This window comes from Schistocerca americana, chromosome 4, assembly GCF_021461395.2.
Source record: "Schistocerca americana isolate TAMUIC-IGC-003095 chromosome 4, iqSchAmer2.1, whole genome shotgun sequence".
NCBI lineage: Eukaryota > Metazoa > Arthropoda > Insecta > Orthoptera > Acrididae > Schistocerca > Schistocerca americana.
This window is the reverse complement of record NC_060122.1, coordinates 829,403,618-829,419,404: the sequence shown is the minus strand read 5'-3', so window position 1 is coordinate 829,419,404 and position 15,787 is coordinate 829,403,618. Positions and strand designations below refer to the sequence as shown.

Below are 15,787 nucleotides of genomic sequence, written 5' to 3'. Positions count from 1 at the left end.
AGCCTACTGTGCAACTGGAGTACACGCCTAAGGCACCGGCTTAGCGCGAATAATGTTATCTTGTTATTAACCACGGATGAATCTGAATGCCATGTGGTAATTCCACGCATGCTCCACACCACGTACTGAAGCTACTCTTTACTTTGGGAAATTTTCAGAAGGAAGGCAATAGCACGACACAACGTGTACAGAAGAGGTTTTGATGATGCCGCAGAGCATACCATCCCGAAACTGCCAGGCATTTGGTCACAGTCAGTCAGTGCCGGTTTCAGCGTTTCAGCCCTTGGCGGTCTCCCTGACCATCACTGGCAAAGAGTAGATGCTGCTTTCGCCAGACGATTTCGAGGAGCCATGAAGTCATCAGTTGTTGAAGCCCTCTCTAGCATTTCATATATCCCATGAATGGCTACCCTTACCATAGGAACTACTACTTGTGCCCTCTCCATCATATTTGCAGTGGACCGGGCACCTTCCAACTCAGCTTTCGATAAGACACTTCATTTCACAGCATCTTGTTATAGGATTTTTGTAAACACAGGTCCAATTTGGAAGACGACTCATACAACCATGCATATAAAATGCCTGTGCAATAACCTGCCTACCACTGCTGCAACTCCGCCCTCATTTCAGATGCCAACAGGAGGGGGACAGCTATCAACGATGAGATCTGATGGATGTAAAACAACGTGCAGCCTGCAAGCCACTTCAGGATCGAAGCAATCTGCGGAGGCTGAGCATTCTTGGACACAGGTGCCAATGGAACCGAAAACGTAGTCCCCACCTGAACGCCAGGACGCAATACTCTGCCGGCAGGACCAAGCAGTGTCCCAGAAATCATCGACCAACCAGGAAGTCTACACAGACAATGCCAACAGCCTGTCCCGCTTAACACAATGAAGAAATACTGCGACAGCCTTTCCTGGGATTCCAGCACCACTGTCGCCCCCTCCTTGACAAAGCTAGCACAAGATGAGACTTTTCTGACCCTATGTGCTGATTAAATGGCAAAGAAGTTTAGCATCTGACAGTGACCTGGAGTATCGAATATCGATATCGATAAAAGGCCACAGAGATACTCGGGATTATTAGCGCATCTGTAGCTTGTTCTCACAGAAAGCGCAGCTGCTACCATCATGGGCTTGTCATACGAGCCCATCCTCTGACGTGACAATGCCCCGGACGTGTCCAACAATTCTCGATATTTGCTGAGGCCTTAGTTACCTTGGCTACTTTTCTGTTTTACGATTCGCTTACGCACACTTAGGATGGCTTTCACTACACTATGGACTTAAATTAGAATACTGTCGTCGTCGACCACAGACCTTCGTACAATTGAAGCCTGTGTCAAGGTCACTAATGTGCGGAAAGACAGTGTCTTGCACTTCTCGGACGTAATAAATATAATGAGTTCTTACGCATCACTAGGTTGACATAATTGATTATACAGGGTGATTCAAAAAGAATACCACAACTTTAAAAATGTGTATTTAATGAAAGAAACATAATATAACCTTCTGTTATACATCATTACAAAGAGTATTTAAAAAGGTTTTTTTCACTCAAAAACAAGTTCAGAGATGTTCAATATGGCCCCCTCCAGACACACGAGCAATATCAACCCGATAATCCAACTCGTTCCACACTCTCTGTAGCATATCAGGCGTAACAGTTTGGATAGCTGCTTTATTTCTCGTTTCAAATCATCAATGGTGGCTGGGAGAGGTGGCCGAAACACCATATCCTTAACATACCACCATAAGAAAAAATCGCAGGGGATAAGATCAGGGCTTCTTGGAGGCTACATTTTCATCACTCGTTCTCGGCCGTCCAGAACTTTTCCCTTTGCACAAACACCCATTCTCTGTAAACTGTTTATACCAGCGTTTAATACACCACCTATCGGGAGGTTTAACACCATACTTCGTTCGAAATGCACGATGAACAACTGTCGTCGATTCACTTCTGCCGTACTCAATAACACAAAAAGCTTTCTGTTGAGCGGTCGCCATCTTAGCATCAACTGACGCTGACGCCAAGTCAACAGCGCCACAAGCGAACAAATGTACAACTAAATGAAACTTTGTAGCTCCCTTAATTCGCCGACAGATAGTGCTTAGCTCTGCCTTTTGTCGTTGCAGAGTTTTAAATTCCTAAGGTTGTGGTATTCTTTTTGAATCACCCTGTATGATATCAAGGAGCAGATAAACTGAGAGTGTTCATAAAAGACCTTGCTAATCCAACTCGTATTAAGTCTACCAAGAAAGTGCAGAAAGACAGCGTTTTACATTTCTTAGACGCCTTAAATATAAAGAGTTCTTCAGCACTGTTGGTCACACACTATGTGATCAAAAGTATCCGGACACTCCAGTAAACATACATTTTTCATATTAGGTGCATTGTGTTGCCACCTTCTGCCAGGTACTCCCTATCAGCGACATCAATAGTCATTAGACATCGTGAGAAAACACAATGGGACGGTCCGCGGAACTCATGGATTTCGAACGTGGTCAGGTAATTGGGTGTCACTTATGTCATACGCGACATTTCCACCTTCCTAAACATCCCTAGGTCCACTTTTTCCGAAGTGATAGTGAAGTGGAAACGTGAAGGCACACATACAGCACAAAAGCGTACAGACCGACCACGTCGGTAAATGCCAAACGACGCCTCGCTTGGAGCAAGGAACGTAAACATTGGACGATTGAACAGTGGAAAAACATTGTGTGGAGTGACGAATCACGGTACACAATGTGGCGATCTGACGGTACTGGGTGGGTATGGCGAATGTCCGGTGAACGTCGTCTGCCAGCATGTGTAAAAGTAAAATTCGGAGGCGGTGGTGTTATGGTGTGGTCGTGTTTTTCATGGAGGGGCTTGCATTCCTCGTTGTTTTGCGTGGCACTATCACAACACAGTTTTAAGCACCTTCTTGCTTCCCACAGTTGAAGAGCAATTCAAGGATGGCGACTGCATATTTCAACACGATACAACACCTGTTCATAATGCACGGCCTGTGGCTGAGTGGTTACACGACAATAACATCCCTGTAATGGACTGACCGCACAGACTCTTGACCTGAATCTTATAGAACACCTTTGGGATGTTTTGGAACACCGACTTTGTGCCAGGCCTCACCGACCGACATCGATACCTCTCCTCAGTCCAGCACACCGTGAAGAATGGGCTGCCGTTCCCCAAGAAACATTCCAGCATCTGACTGAAAGTATGCCTGCGAGAGTGGAAGCTGTCATCAAGGATAAGGGTGGGCCAACACCTCATTGAATTCCAGCATTGCCGATGGAGGGCGCCACGAACTTGTAAGTCATTTTCAGCTAGGTGTCCGGATACTTTTCATCACATAATGTATGATACTCAAGAATATAAACCTTCATTTCACTGTATTTTCTGGAACCATTCGCCATTGAAATGTACTAATTTGGAGAACTGTATTGTATTCACTAAATACCGCCAATCAGATGAAGGCTAAACTTCAGCGAATTGGTTGCAAAACTCTGCAACATCCCTCCCCCCCCCCCCCCCCCCCAGCCCAAATCTTCCACTGTGATTCTCACATCTTTGGTGACCTCAATAAAGACATGCGTGAACGTTGGTTTCAGTCGGATGAGAAAGTACGGGAGTGGTTGCCGTTGTAAATCATTTAGTGGCCGGCAGCGTTCTACGAGACAGGAATTGATCGTCTCTTCTCCCGGTGGAATAAATGTCTTTAACGCGTGTGGTGATTACTTTTGAATGGAACAATTCCACTGTTTCGTTATGGCTGGTGTTAGGTTTTCATTTGACTGGCCATTAGATGTACAGCACTGTCACGTGGACAAATAGGTTCGAGCAAACGAGGGCAAAAATGAAGATAACGAAGGTTAGCAGCACTTTACAATAGTTTACTAAGCGTAAGTATGCATTACGTGTCTTCATTGTGAAGATGATACGTGATAATGTATTTAAATGTTCACTTGCAGTGATCTGTCTAAAAAGCATGGTCTAGTCCTGGGTCCAGTGAACGACGATTAATGTAGCTAGTGCTATGCCAATTTGGGCCCTTCTGGGCGGTGACTGTAGGCAAAGGGTTGATACTGTCGCACGAACTGTTCACACACTCTATGAGTAGTTTACGTCCGTCTGCTTATTTCCGCATTTGGCGGATGGACTTTCACTTGGGAACTATTTGTGTGGCGTTACGCGGAAGCATAACACAGTGTGTCCTCTTGGGCGTGTGATCGTGACTGCGTTGCGCCCCTCTGGAGGCAAACCTTGCTGTGTGGCGCCCTCTATGTGTGTGGTGGTGTCTCGTGTCTCCTGGAGGACACAGGAAACAGTAACAATGCTCTGTAACGTTATCAGATGCCGGAAACATGTGTTAAAAGCTAAGATTCCCGACGGAAGGTGCTGCGAAATATGACTTTACTAGTTTGCAGAGAAACTGTTTCAGAATGTAACAGCAAGAGCAACACACAACCGATGAGCAGAGCAATAAGATGGTATATTAGCCATTTTGCGGCTCAGTTAGAAAGTAGATGAGCCAGTGAAAGAGTAAAAAATACACTAATAAAGTATTTTGTCATTCATGAAAAATGAGGTAACTCCTGAGGTTTTTGATGTCAGTGTGTCACCCGAAATAGTCAGCGAGTAAGGAATGGTGAGTGAGTGTGGTCACTAGCAAATCGGTCACTAGCAAATCGGGCAAGGGGTAGTGTGCACTTGTTGTTGTTGTTGTGGTCTTCAGTCCTGAGACTGGTTTGATGCAGCTCTCCCTGCTACTCTATCCTGTGCAAGCTGCTTCATCTCCCAGTACCTACTGCAACCTACATCCTTCTGAATCTGCTTAGTGTATTCATCTCTTGGTCTCCCTCTACGATTTTTACCCTCCACGCTGCCCTCCAATGCTAAATTTGCGATCCCTTGATGCCTCAAAACATGTCCTACCAACCGATCCCTTCTTCTAGTCAAGTTGTGCCACAAACTTCTCTTCTCCCCAATCCTTTTCAATACCTCCTCATTAGTTACGTGATCTACCCACCTTATCTTCAGCATTCTTCTGTAGCACCACATTTCGAAGGCTTCTATTCTCTTCTTGTCCAAACTATTTATCGTCCATGTTTCACTTCCATACATGGCTACACTCCATACGAATACTTTCAGAAATGACTTCCTGACACTTAAATCAATACTGGATGTTAACAAATTTGTCTTCTTCAGAAACGCTTTCCTTGCCATTGCCAGCCTACATTTTATATCCTCTCTACTTCGACCATCATCAGTTATTTTACTCCCTAAATAGCAAAACTCCTTTACAACTTTAAGTGTCTCATTTCCTAATCTAATCCCCTCAGCATCACCCGATTTAATTTGACTACATTCCATTATCCTCGTTTTGCTTTTGATGATGTTCATCTTATATCCTCCTTTCAAGACACTGTCCATTCCGTTCAACTGCTCTTCCAAGTCCTTTGCTGTCTCTGACAGAATTACAATGTCATCGGCGAACCTCAAAGATTTTACTTCTTCACCATGAATTTTAATACCTACTCCGAATTTTTCTTTTGTTTCCTTTACTGCTTGCTCAATATACAGATTAAATAACATCGGGGAGAGGCTACAACCCTGTCTCACTCCTTTCCCAACCACTGCTTCCCTTTCATGCCCCTCGACTCTTATAACTGCCATCTGGTTTCTGTACAAATTGTAAATAGCCTTTTGCTCCCTGTATTTTACCCCTGCCTCCTTCAGAATTTGAAAGAGAGTATTCCAGTTAACGTTGTCAAAAGCTTTCTCTAAGTCTACAAATGCTAGAAACGTAGGTTTGCCTTTTCTTAATCTTTCTTCTAAGATAAGTCGTAAGGTTACTATTGCCTCACGTGTTCCAACGTTTCTACGGAATCCAAACTGATCTTCCCCGAGGTCCGCTTCTACTAGTTTTTCCATTCGCCTGTAAAGAATTCGCGTTAGTATTTTGCAGCTGTGACTTATTAAACTGATGTGTGCACTTAGGACAACAATAAGACATCTCATCGGGATGTTTCTTTGAAAATGGTTGAAATGTCTCTGAGCATTATGGGACTTAACTTCTGAGGTCATCAGTCCCCTAGAACGTAGAACTACTTAAACCTAACTAACCTAAGGACATCACACACATCCATGCCCGAGACAGGATTCGAACCTGCGACCGTAGCACCAGCGCGGTTCCAGACTGTAGCGCATAGAAACGCTCGGCCACTCCGGCCGGCGATGTTTCTTTCACGCGCGTAAAATCTATTGCGAGTAAATTACAGCACAGCTTGTGTGGAGTCACTGTTCTTACGTTTAGTGAAGTTTGTTTTTATCTTCCCACATTGTCTACAATTGCTGCTTGTTCAGATTCGAGCGGCAGTTACTATACAAATGCCACAACGACGCCGCGAATTTCTGTCCCCGTCTTTCCATTCTCATAATGAGTATAATTCAATACATTGCGACCGTGTAGTCACCACATGAAGCTGATTTGGTTCAAAATCTCAGTATTGGCTGCTGTCGAGACAGTGACATTCATCAACTCAAAAATATTACATATGCTGTGTGATTTCGATACGCCAGCAGGAATTTCCGCTTTAGAGAGCAGTTCTTCACACCTCTTTCATTGTCCTTTCCTAAGACAAGAATCAAATTATTGGAGCTTTGTGTACTTTTTATCATCGTAATAGCATTAACTGCGTTTTGGAACATGTTTCAAACCGTGAATTAAAAGTATAACATAGATCTATCTGTTAAATTGTAGAGCAACAGTAGTCCAGAAACTGAGTGCGTAACAGTAAAATTAACAATACCTTTGTACTCATGAGTTTATTAACACCAAAAATGAATTCCTTATATGTGGGGTTCTAATTAGGAAATAATCCGTTGTGTCATAGCATCTGTATTGCAAAAAAGGGAAATAACGAAATTTTTACTTTATATGCGTGACTTGAAATTCACGTAGACGTAAAAGTGAAGGTATCTCACAATGACGGGTGTACCCTAGAATTTCGATGATACACCCGGCGCGTAAGTTCTTATTCGTAAGACATTGTAGACTCCTCCTTTTGTGGACAGTTACACTTTACTGTGACGTCAGCGACATGTTGACGTCCCTCTGCAGCTACCGCACTGACGCCCTGTTAACACTGGCAGGTCCCTCTCACAGGGTCGCTGTCTGTATCAAAAGAGGGTGGTCCTGTATCGTGTTTGTGGCTCTCCAAAGTGTCATCCTCTCAGTGTTGTTATTCTACGACGCTGGATTCCAGCCGCGCTTTCTCCTGTCCTGAGAAACAGCTCTTTCTCTGGTTCCTCCATCACAGACGTTCCTGTGTCTCGTTAATCTCTGAATCCGTTTTTGTTTGTTTCTTTTTCTGCTCTTTTGTCCACTTCCGACGCTCTCTGGATTGCCATTGTCTCTCGTGACATACGACACCCAGCTGTTGGCTTTGAGCCATAAGTGCTCCTTCTCCGTTCCACACACCTCGCTCTAATTTGTCTTCCCGCCGACGTGTCTGTTTCATATCGTCCATACCTTTCAATGCAATTGGCGTCTGTCATCCTAAATTTCTGGTGCGGTAAACAATAGCAGTGACAGGCGTACACACAGTTTAAAGTAAACTCGCTAACCGTTACTGTCTTATTACAGTAGCCTCGTCATTACGGAAACCGATAAACCAATGACGCTGTCGTGAGGTCTGTTTTGTCAGCGATAATTACCTATCTATGGATTACTCTGCCGAACGAAGTTAAGGAATTAGAGGAGCGCTGGTTCATATCTTCTTCCGGTCACACAGATTCTCTAAATCGCTTCAGGTAAATGGTTGGATGGTATCTTTGAAGAGGTCGTCACCTTCCTTGTGATACCGGTGCCGAAAATTCATCGAACCCTAACTTTTCTACACGAGATAAAATGCAGACACGAAAAATTTAGAATTCTTGGTGAAAACAGAATTGCTTCCCACATTACGCTAAGTCACTTCAGTGTCAACATGTGTATCTACATCCATGGAAGAGAAACGGCAGTTTTACGACAATACGAGTATAACCAGAATTAGTGTCCCAACTACTTGTTCTATACTAGATAACATAGTTGAAGTCACTTAAGAACAACGCTCGTTACTGTAGCTTCCTTTTTTTCTTCAGGTAAACGGCACTAGGAATGGAAAGAGCTTTCACCCGTTTGTCATCCGTTATTACGTGAAACTTATTTCCGTAAAAATATATACATGATATTTTATCACTGCATGTATGATACCGAGAACCTCATTTCGGCTTTTGAATAACTTGTTTGTGCTGCCATAAGCGTTTTCGATTTAGACGTTATAGTCTCAACTGGGCTGTTTTGTGTTGGGGCGGAGGTGAAGTATTTTCGTGGTGAGAAAGACAGACTAATGGCCGTTTTTAGACATACATCAAGAATACTTTGTAACACTATCCCACCCAGTCATATTTAACACATTTTGTACTTAATGTACATAAGGGTTACCAATTGTCGAGTCATTTTTTTAATTAATTTTCCGTGATTTCCAACATTCTCTTGAAAATATTACGATCTTCTAAAATCAGCTAGAGAAGGTAATTTTTCTGCAACATCAGTGTACTGTTTTGTAAGCTACAGACGTTTACTCCTAAAGATGTGACCTAAACATTAGTCACAGTACTGCAAAAAGTAGCATTCTCATTCTGTTGGCGATAGAGAAAAAAACTGTTTAAAGTTTTCGAATGTTAGTACCACTTCATGAGTGACTGGATGATACCAGTTGGACAATTTACGCATTTAGAAATGCTTTGTTACTCTACATATACTGTGAAACCGAACTCCAATCACAAAATTTTGGAGTTTGTTCAGGGATATTTTCTGAACATTTTCATATCACAGCCCTCCTTCTCTCTAATGGCTCTATACAGACTAACGGTATTCTGTTTGATTTTTTACCAACATTTATCTTTTTTTCTGTATGACAATGAAAATATCTGCACAAAATCGCTAATGTCGACGGCATTTTGTTTGGAAACTACCTTGTTTCACTCACTCGGCGTAGTTACTCTTGACAACAGTACGGACCACTTAACTCTTAGGACTGAAGCTAAAGTTCAGCACGGTTCGGTTCCGTCTCAAGCCTGTTATTCGGAAGAGTCAGATATGTATTAACGTTGAGACACAGCACTATGGATGGGTTTGCTAATAAAGAGTTGGCCGATATGCGCCTCGTGTAATGGTTCATTGAATGCAGTGGAAGGCCAGCTGAACGATGCTACGCTAAGCCGTTACGTAGCGACACCAACCAGGTTATAGTAGTTTTGCACCTGTATGTAGGCACCTACAAGAAACTGCATCCTTCCATGTAAAGTATACCAGAAAATCCGATCTAGAAGAAAATATGTCACTTGGAAATGGTGACAGCGGCGCCACCAGTATTACAATTACATAATTACTCTTTCAGGAGCTACCAAGATATTCAGAAAATATCCCTGAAGAATCTCTGAAATTTTATCTTTGAAATTCGGATTCACTTAAAAAACTATTGGGCCGCTAGCTATCACTATGACAGTACAATTATATTCTGCTCAACAGAATTAAGGGAACATGAATTTGGGCGTCTGCCATACTCTATTGAGAGAGAATTTTACCAAATTACTGATTTATTTTCCACAAATTAAATATACAACGAAGCATCATTACAACCTCGACCGTTTAGTTAAAAAGAACCGAAATGTCCGACAGGTGTCGCAAAGAAAATGGAAACAGTCATTCACCTCATCATCCTGCGTGCATTCATTGGACTTTGACAGTTTCAACTACGCTAATGCCCTGCGTTGAGTGTTCATCCCTGGAACCTACGTGGCATGCTCCGTACAAATCAACGGATATCATCCTGTGGTATACATTTCCATTCTTCAATCAGACAATATGAGAGTTCTTGAAGGGTGTGATGGAACAGGAGGACCAATAACACGTCTATGAACATGTCCCACATATGCACGATGGCGTTTAGGTCGGGACTCAGCGCCAACCATTCCATTACTTCAATGTCCAGGCTTTGCAAGACACTCCTGGTGACACCTGACACGTGGGCCCTGGCATCAGAAGCTATTCAGGGCCACCACCACATGCAACAGCCACCACATGGTCCAACAACATCTGTTCGATTGAAACTTCCTGGCAGATTAAAACTGTGTGCCCGACCGAGACTCGAACTCGGGACCTTTGCCTTTCGCGGGAAAGTGCTCTACCAAATGAGCTACCGAAGCACGACTCACGCCCGGTACTCACAGCTTTACTTCTGCCAGTATCTCGTCTCCTACCTTCCAAACTTTACAGAAGCTCTCGCAGGAGAGCTTCTGTAAAGTTTGGAAGGTAGGAGACGAGGTACTGGCAGAAGTAAAGCTGTGAGTACGGGGCGTGAGTCGTGCTTCGGTAGTTCAGATGGTAGAGCACTTTCCCGCGAAAGGCAAAGGTCCCGAGTTCGAGTCTCGGTCGGGCACACAGTTTTAATCTGCCAGGAAGTTTCATATCAGCGCCCACTCCGCTGCAGAGTGAAAATCTCATTCTGGATCTGTTCGATTTATTGTGTGGTGGTAAGGCGACCACGGTAAGATCCATGTGGCTCTCAACACTGATGGCTCTGCACAACATCACAGAACCTTGGAAATCTGTCGATTTCCTGGACAACATCTGGGAGGTACCGGTCACCACGGGTCTCCACACATGAACACGACCATCACCTTCCATCACAGGGTATCTGGACTCGTAGGTGAATAACACGTTTTTCCAGTGACGAAGTTGCCAGTTTACATGGGAACGGCAGAACTGACTGCGAGCTTCAAGACGCTTTCGTATTAAGAGGGGTACTAGAACAGCATGCCTGGTCGCACGGTCCTTTCTCATAACCGGCTCGTTATAGTCTGGTCGGACGCAGCTGCTCCAGTGGCCCTTCTGAGATCATGCTGCAGTTCTCTGGGGGTAACTGTACGACGCTGCACCTCAGAGATGGCTGCATACCGGTCTTCACGTGTGGTTGTAATGCGCTGGCACGTTTGTCCAGCCACCTTATGTACAGACCTGTCTCCCTGTAGCGTGTCCACATCCTGTGAATGACACAGGAAGAGACATTGGCATCAGCACCTACATGACGGAAAGTCCATCCTTTTTTTGATCAAACAGAAGTCCCCTTTCAACTGTCTCTGCATTAAGATGTCACACTGCATGTGTTTGGTTGAATACAACGTCCACAAATGACAAGTGCTACCTGCGTACCTCACTAGAAAACATTACGAACGTGGCACTCACTTCCATCTGAAGAGTAACCTGACACTGTAATGCATAACACCCCCGATAGATGGCGAGCCATTTTCCTTATTCCCTACATTAAAAGGCAAAAGCACATGGTTTTTTTTTTTTTTTTTTTAGGGTACGCGGTAGTGCGAGGTGTCCTGATGAACACTCACCAGTCGACGTACAGGCAGGGAAATCAGGACGCGCTCAGTGTAAAGACACTTCAGCTATCAAGGTATTAGCACTAAATTTTCAGTGTGTTCGGAATAAAGTTATTGAAATTACTGCCCTCTAGGAAGCATGTGGCGCGCAAATTATTCTCGGGACTGATACCTGGCTGAACCCTGAGATAGGAAGTTCTGAAATATTTAGTGAGGGTTGGAACGTGTATCGGAAAGACAGATTAGACACCGTAGGAGGTGGTGTCTTCATTGCAGTTGACAAAAATATTGTGTCTACTGAGGTGAAGTAGAGTGTGATTGTGAAGTTATCTGGACACGTTTAACAGGGCTGGGGGAAATAAAGGTAATTGTGGCGTGTTATTACTGGCCACCAGGTTCCACAGTGACAGTTCTACAATCATTCAAAGGGAGTCTACATTTTGTATCGCAGAAGTACCCGAATCATGCTATATTAGTCGGAGGCGACTTCAACCTGTCTAGTATAAACTGGGATGTCTATGGATTCATTACAGGTGGTAAAGACAAGCCGTTGTGTGAATTACTTTTGAACACATTGTCCGAAAACTGTCTTGAGCAGCTAAATCGACAGCCAACGCGTAATGGAAATATTTTAGATCTGGTAGCCACGAACAGACCAGACCTCATCGACGGTATCAGTGTTCAAACAGGCATTAGTGATCATGATGTTGACATTACGACTATGGTTACGAAAGTTAAAAAGTCGGTCAAGAAGGCTAGGAGAGTATTCTTACTAGAAAGAGCAGATAAGCAGTTGTTAGCGTCCCACCTAGTAAATGAATCAACTTCATTTACTTCCGGTACGATGGACGTGGAAGAGTTATGGGCATATTTTAAACACATTGTAAATCACGGATTGGACAAGTATGTGCCGAAAAAGTGCGTTACGAACGGAAAAACCCACTGTGGTTTAACAGCGCAATTCGGAGAATGCTCAGGAAGCAAAGACAGTTGCACTCGCGGTACAAGAAAGATCGGGAGATTGAGGACAGGCAAAAGTTAGTAGAGATTCGTGCTGCTGTAAAAACAGCGATGCGCGAAGCATTCAAGCACTAACACCGTCATACTTTAGCAAAATATCTTGCTGAAAACCCAAGGAAATTCTGGTCTTACGTAAAATCGGTAAGCGGATCGAAGGCTTCCATCCAGTCACTCACTGATCAGTCTGGCCTGGCAACGGAAGACAGCAAAACGAAAGCTGAAATTTTAAATTTAGCATTTGAGAAATCTTTCACGCAGGAGGTTAGTACAAACATACCGCCGTTTGAGTCTCGTACAGATTCCCGTATGGAGGACATAGTGATAGACATCCCTGGAGTTGTGAAGCAGCTGAATGGGTTGAAAATAAATAAATCGCCAGGTCCTGATGGGATTCCAATTCGGTTTTACAGAGAGTACTCTACTGCATTGGCTGCTTACTTAGCTTGCATTTATCGCGAATCTCTTGCCCAACGTAACGTCCCGAGCGACTGGAAAAAAGCGCAGGTGACGCCTGTATATAAGAAGGGTACAAGAACGGATCTTCAAAATTACAGACCAATATCCTTAACATCGGTTTGTTGCAGGATTCTCGAACGTATTCTCAGTTCGAATATAATGAATATCCTTGATACAAAGAAGTTGCTGTCCATGCATCAGCACGGCTTTAGAAAGCATCGCTCCTGCAAAACGCAACTCACCCTTTTTTCATATGATATCTTGCGAACCATGGATGAAGGGTATCACACGGATGCCATATTCCTTGACTTCCGGAAACCGTTTGACTCGGTACCCCACTGTAGACTCCTAACTAAGGTACGAGCATATGGGATTGGTTCCCAAGTATGTGAGTGGCTCGAAGACAAGTAATAGAACTCAGTACGTTGTCCTCGATGGTGAGTGTTCATCGGAGGTGAGGGTATCATATGGAGTGCCCCAGGGAAGTGTGGTAGGTCCGCTGTTGTTTTCTATCTACATAAATGATCTTTTGGATAGGGTGGATAGCAAAGTGCGGCTGTTTGCTGATGATGCTGTAGTGTACGGGAAGGTGTCGTCGTTGAGTGACTGTAGGAGGATACAAGATGACTTGGAGAGGATTTGTGATTGGTGTAAAGAATGGCAGCTAACTCTAAATATAGATAAATGTAAATTAATGCAGTGGAATGGGAAAAAGAATCCTGTAATGTTTGAATACTCCGTTAGTAGTGTAGCGCTAGACACAGTCACATCGATTAAATATTTGGGTATAACACTGCAGAGTGATATGAAGTGGGACAAGCATGTAATGGCAGTTGTGGGGAAGGCGGATAGTCGTCTTCGGTTCATTGGCAGAATTTTGGGAAGATGTGGTTCATCTGCAAAGGAGACCGCTTATAGAACGCTGGTGCGAGCTATTCTTGATTACTGCTCGAGCGTTTGGGATCCCTGTCCGGTCGGATTGAGGGAGGACATAGAAGCAATTCAGAGGCGGACTGCTAGATTTGTTACTGGTAGATTTGATCATCACGCGAGTGTTACGGAAATGCTTCAGGAACTCGGGTGGGAGTCTGTAGAGGAAAGGAGGCTTTCTTTTCGTGAATTGCTACTGAGGAAATTTAGAGAACCGGCATTTGAGGCTGACTGAGGTACAATTTTACTGCCGCCAACTTACATTTCGCGGAAAGACCACAAAGATAAGATAAGAGAGATTAGGGCTCGTACAGAGGCATATAGGCAGTCATTTTTCCCTCGTTCTGTTTGGGGGTGGAACAGGGAGAGAAGATGGTAGTTGTGGTACGAGGTACCCTCCGCCACGCACCGTATGGTGGACTGCGGAGTATGTATGTAGATATGTAGATGTAGATCCTCGTTTTGCTTTTGTTGATGCTCATCTTATATCCTCTTTTTCAAGACATTGTCCATTACGTTCAAATGTTCTTCCAAGTCCTTTGCTGTCTCTGGCAGATTGCAATGTCATCGGCAAATCTCAAGGTTTTTATTTTAATTTCTACTCCAAAGTTTTCTTTGGTTTCCTTTACTGCTTGTTCAATGTTCAGATTTAATAACATCGAGGATAGGCTACAACCCTGTCTCAATTCCTTCTCAACCATTGCTTCCCTTTTGTGCCCTAGACTCTTATAACTGCCTTCTGGTTGTTGTACAACTCCCTGCATTTTACCCCAGCCACCTTCAGAATTTTAAAGAGAATATCCCACTCAACATCGTCAAAAGCTTTTCTAAGTTTACGAATGCTATTAACGTAGGTTTTCCTCTTATTAACCTTGCTTCTAAGATGTCGTAGGGTCAGTATTTCCTCACGTGTTCCGACATTTCTCCAGAATCCAAACTGATCTTCTCCGAGATCGGCTTCTACTAGTTTCTCCATTCGTCTGTAAAGAATTCGTGTTACGATTTTGCAACCGCAAAGATCTCAAGCTCTTCAATGGAAATGGAAATGTCGTGTGGCTAGGGCCTCCCGTCGGGTAGACCGTTCGCCTAACACAGGTACCGCCGTAGATAGATTTAATATAGATAGATTAATGTATATAGATTTAACATACCAGATATTGATTCACGTGTTCCCCTAATTCTTTTGAACAGTGTATTTGTGGAGCCGAAAAAGCATGAATAACAGAATCCTCGTCCAGTTTGAGTTGCAAATACTGATGTGATACTAATATTTTTGAAGAATACGGCCCTCGCAGATTATTTTGGCGTTAAGTCCTCAGATCTTCTAGTCATAGTAAGAGGAGGAAGAGGAGGATATTAGTGTTTAACGTCCCGTCGACAACGAGGTCATTAGAGACGGAGCGCAAGCTCGGGTGAAGAAAGGATGGGGAAGGAAATCGGCCGTGCCCTTTCAAAGGAACCGTCCCAGCATTTGCCTGAAGCGATTTAGGGAAATCACGGAAAACCTAAATCAGGATGGCCGGAGACGGGATTGAACCGTCGTCCTCCCGAATGCGAGTCCAGTGTGCTAACCACTGCGCCACCTCGCTCGGCCATAGTAAGAGGTGGCACGCAACTATACTTTAAAAACATCGTGAGTCAGATTAACATTCATATTTTATGGCATGATCTCCGTCTTCCCCAGAGCTACATTTGCTATGCGTGGTTAATGTCTTTTTCTACCTAAGGAAACTGTGGGCAGAATGTTGCTGTAACTGCAGATATAACCTGCAGAGAGATTGTACCTGGGGGCCACAGAAGGGGCGACCAAGAACAGGGAGCAAGATGAACTGTGTGCCATAAAAGCTGAGCGCAGAGACCTGGCGATGCAAGTGATTCCGGGGAACAGTGTCCTGTGGTTCTTACTTGCAGAGGGACATCTGGCTGAAGCTACGTC

At 43.9% G+C, this 15,787-nt stretch overlaps 1 non-coding gene across 1 annotated transcript; it reads right to left on the bottom strand.

Moving 5' to 3' along the window:
- Nucleotides 1–15,367: 15,367 nt before the first annotated feature.
- Trnaa-cgc lies at nt 15,368–15,445 on the bottom strand. The gene has a single exon. It is a non-coding gene; the product is annotated as a tRNA-Ala (tRNA).
- Nucleotides 15,446–15,787: the final 342 nt, after the last annotated feature.